Genomic DNA, 4329 nt, shown 5'->3' with positions numbered 1-4329 from the left:
TCATAAATGGATTGATCCATTCATAGGGTAATGGGCATGATTTCATGGCTTTATAAGGACAGCGAGTGAGCAGGTTAGCTCTTTTGCTCAGGCCATTTACTACGTGATCCCCTGTGTGTCTGTAGAGTCACCACCAAGAACAAGGCCCCAGCTTACAAAACTGTAAGAAATAAATTCTATTCACTTATAACTTATGCAGTTTCAGGTGTTCTGTTATAAGCACCAGAAACAGACTAATACAGATGATTTAGGGAGTTCCCATATATCCTTCACCAAAATTCCTCTAACAACATCTTATATAACCGTGTTACATTGACCAAAACAAAGAAATAAACAGTGCTAGAATACTATTAAATTATTATTCAGGATTCACCAGTTTTCCCAACTTGTGTTTTTGTGCTCAGGTATCCAGTTCGGGATACCATGTCATCATGTCTCCAAGTGTTCTCTAATCTGTGAAATTTTTTTAGTTTTCCCTTGGTATTTATGACGATTCAGATGTCTTGTAAAATGTTCTTCAGCTGGGTTTATCTGTTATTTCTCATGATTAGAATGGGATTATGGAATTAGAGGAAGCAGACTCATTGTATCATATGTGGAGGAGCACATGACATCAACATGATTTATTGATAAGCTGGTGTCTGTCAGACTTTTCACTCTCTCACTGACCCCCCCCTCCCCCACCCCCGCACCCTTTCTCAAAACTTATTATAAGCAAGTTACTGAGTACAGGCCATGCTAAAAGGGAATAAAATTCAGTTCCACCTCCTGGATGAAAGAGTATCAAATAATTTCTGCATATTCTTAAACCACCACAATATTTAATGATTTTGGGGGGAGTAATATTTTGAGGTTATGCCAATATCCTGTTTTCCATTGAAGTTTAGTATTAGCATTTACCTGCAGATGTTGCCTATAGTAATTAATACTGTGCTGTTATAATGGTGATTTTCTACTGTCTCATTGCTTCTAAATTTATTGTTTGGAATTATTCTTTAAGATGATTTGTCCCTTTTCCATTTATTTACCTAATAAGGTATTTATTTATATCACTATAAACTCATAGATGTGTATTTTATTACTTAGGTTATAGTTCAATACTTTTTTATTTATATTGCTGCTTAAATTGTTCCATAATTAACTATCAGGACTTTTCAGGTTGGATCTTGTGTTTCTTTGATATGGCCCCCTCCTTTTACTTTTTGAGGGCTTTCTTACTTTCTGTCACTACAACATACCAGAGACATGTCTTATATCTTCCAAGCTACAGCCATAGAATTAGCCTTTACTCTGTAAAATCCCAGGTTCCTTTAATTAGAAACTTGTATTTAGAAATAAAGATAAGCAAGCTGGGTTTGCTTGCTACTACTGGACTGTTGCTGTTTCTAGGCCATCTTAGAAGACTGAGCAAAGAAGTATATATATAATTTGTATATGTAACATATATATAATTCTATGTATACACACATATCTATAATTATTTCTACTTCTATCTATATCCATATTAAAATAAATGAGTTCACAATGATATATCTGACCCTAATTCAGAACCACAGGATTCACTCTAATATTTGCAACTTCTTTCTCTGGCAGTAAAAAAACCCGGCACCCATTATCAATTATTTATATTTGTTTGTTCAACTCCAGGATTCATGTAAGGTAGTTTCAGAATTGTTAATCCCTAGCACTGTAAGTAACAAAATTAACCAACTAAAGGATAGTTTTAAGTAGCATAGTTTTGTTTTTAACCTTACAGAATTCAGCCAAAATGATCCTCTCTACTATTATTTAACTTCTCTCTTCTTTCCCACCCCTTTTGGTGACATTATGCCATACATTTGTAATGGAGTTAAATTCATTTTCTGCAGTCTGCATTTCCTCCTGGGATTCTTCAATATCCTGGTTGACTTTTTTTTAAATTTGCATATAGTAAAGTTTATTGTTTATTGTGTACAGTTCTGTGAGTTTTAACAAATGCATAGAGATCATTATTCTTTTCTATATCATTGGAGCTCTCCCCTAGAGAATCAGTTGGAAGAAGACAAAGGAGTTGGTGAAATTGGTAGCAATGAGAACAGTTATGAAGTTGTTATTGCAGTCTGTGGGAGAAATGATGGTGACTTTGAAAATGAGATGGATATTTCTAGGTTTTCAATATGATGAATATTATATTTTCTAGACAATTACAGTGTCCTTATTTTATGAGGTATTTTCTTTTAATTCAACATAAAACAAATTTTTAATTTTTTAGTTTGAACATAGATAATCTTAAGAATAATATGCTAGGTATAGCCTCATGTTACCTTTAGCTTATGATGTGTGGTAAAATGTGCGATGTATTAGAAAGTAGAGCTAAAAATCAGTTTGGTGAGGGACATGAGGTAAAAGGATAATTTAAGAATAACTCAGGTTTTTATCTTGAGTAAATGACACCATTTAAAAGAACTGATGAGTACCTTCACAAATTTAATGAACACATTTTTTTCACTAGAACAACAAAAATGAAAAAATATGTAGATTAAATGAATAATACAAAATTTAAATTCCTGTTTAAAGGCTTATTCTTCTAAAGAGATGGAAAAGAAAAAAAAAAAGCATTGTAGGTAGTTTTGTAACTATTATCTCAAACTTTCATATATCTTCTAAATGCACAAAATAGGGGAATGAGTTCACATACAATAAAATTTCATTAGTAGATTTTATATCAGTGCAGTGTTCCTTTATATACACTTTTTGCAAACCTTGCTCCTGTAAATCCTGGAAAATAATAATTTGTTCATTCTGCCCCTTTACCAGAGAATACAAGAAGTTCTAGTATAGTACTCTAAAAATACAACATAACTTTCTTAATAAGATTATTTCCTCCAAAGACTAAACAAATATTATTTTGACCCATTGTTTCTCCTCATTTTAACCAAGGCTGAATTGGACATGCTTGAGTTAGTAATTTCTACTTTCATAATCATAAACATGAAGCCATCAGATATAAGTGGAAGATCAGAGGTCTGCTTGTAATCTAGCTAAATACAATTCCCAGGTCTTTAATATGCCCCTGCCTATTTTTCTATTCAGTTATCCTCTATAACGATTTAGCTTGCATCCCTGAACTGCTTGATTTCCATTTTTAGAAAATTGAATTTTCTTTTTAGCACAATGAGCTCTGTTAGCCAGCCAAGGGTAAGTGAGTCATGTTTCGGGGGGCCAAGGCCGGGGGTCCAAGGCCCAGGAAGAGTAAGCAGGAAGGAGAGAGAATTTAAAGTACAAATAACTACATTCCTTAAATTTTTTGAACCCTGATAAATGGTTTGATATCAGGATTTTAAGTCAATAGCTAAAGATTAGTACTCTATGTAACTGAAGTGAATGTATAAAGTCTTTTTGGATTGAAAACCATGTGAGTATTTACTCGATGGTGACGGTAAAGACCTATCTGTGGATCAGTATGGAGATCCTGGTTTATCCTCTTGCCCTTTTTTCTTCCTTTTGCCTTTCTCGGTAACCATGTCACTCTCTGAAGGACAGGGCCATTTTACCACTGGAGATCTGACTCTTGGTTTTGGAATCTTGGCTTCTGTGGCCGCAGGTCGCCCTCCTTTAGGACGCACTTTTAGGCTAACACGTGCTGTTGCTGTTGTCACCGCTCCCGCCCCCTCGGTTTCTGCCTGTGTCGCAGCTTTTCTCTCTCCCTCCTCTGGCAGCTTTCCGAGTGCATATGTCCGTGGCTTTAGTCGCATCCTCATTGCTGGCCTTTTCTTCATGGTCAGTATCTTCCTCTGAAACACGAGTTTCTTTTTCTGCAACTTCAGTATCAGATGATGCATTGGATTGTTTAGTTGATGCCTGTTGACTTGACATTTTCTCTTTCGGGTTATCTGTCTCCCCTAAGCCTTCATGAAGACCTTTTCGTTTACCTGGTTTGCCATACTCTTCCTTATTTTCTGAGTAAAGAAATATGTCCTTAGCTCCTTAAAAAAAAAAAAAAAAAAAAAAAGTCTCATGAGTTCCAGAGAAGAAAATGGGTGGTTTGTCTGTGGGTGGCTTTACAGCTCCCAGGAACTCCGTCTGCTGGAGCTGCCCATGAGGAAAGTCTCTCATATGGGGGGATGAGACCTCCAGGAGTGAAGTTGCGAGTCCTGTTTCGGGGGTTCAAGGCCCAGGAGGAGGTGCGACGACACAGCAGCGAAGGGACGCGGGCGGATGGACGGACGGGAGCCCAGGCCACAGATGCGGGGGAGGATGCCTCGGGGGTCCCGATGCGCCTGCCGAGGCCGCGGGGGCCGCTTCTGTCCGCGTCCACTCAAGCCACCTGCGCCACCAGCTGCCGCAGAC

General features: G+C 37.1%; 1 pseudogene; it reads right to left on the bottom strand.

Moving 5' to 3' along the window:
- Window positions 1-3437: 3437 nt before the first annotated feature.
- On the bottom strand, window positions 3438-4095 carry LOC134381597 (PC4 and SFRS1-interacting protein-like; annotated as a pseudogene).
- Between the last annotated feature and the right edge of the window lie 234 nt (window positions 4096-4329).

The sequence above is a fragment of the Cynocephalus volans genome, chromosome 7 (assembly GCF_027409185.1).
Source record: "Cynocephalus volans isolate mCynVol1 chromosome 7, mCynVol1.pri, whole genome shotgun sequence".
NCBI classification, from domain to species: Eukaryota; Metazoa; Chordata; class Mammalia; order Dermoptera; family Cynocephalidae; genus Cynocephalus; species Cynocephalus volans.
Note: the sequence above shows the minus strand (reverse complement) of the source record. Positions and strands in the feature narration are given on the sequence as shown.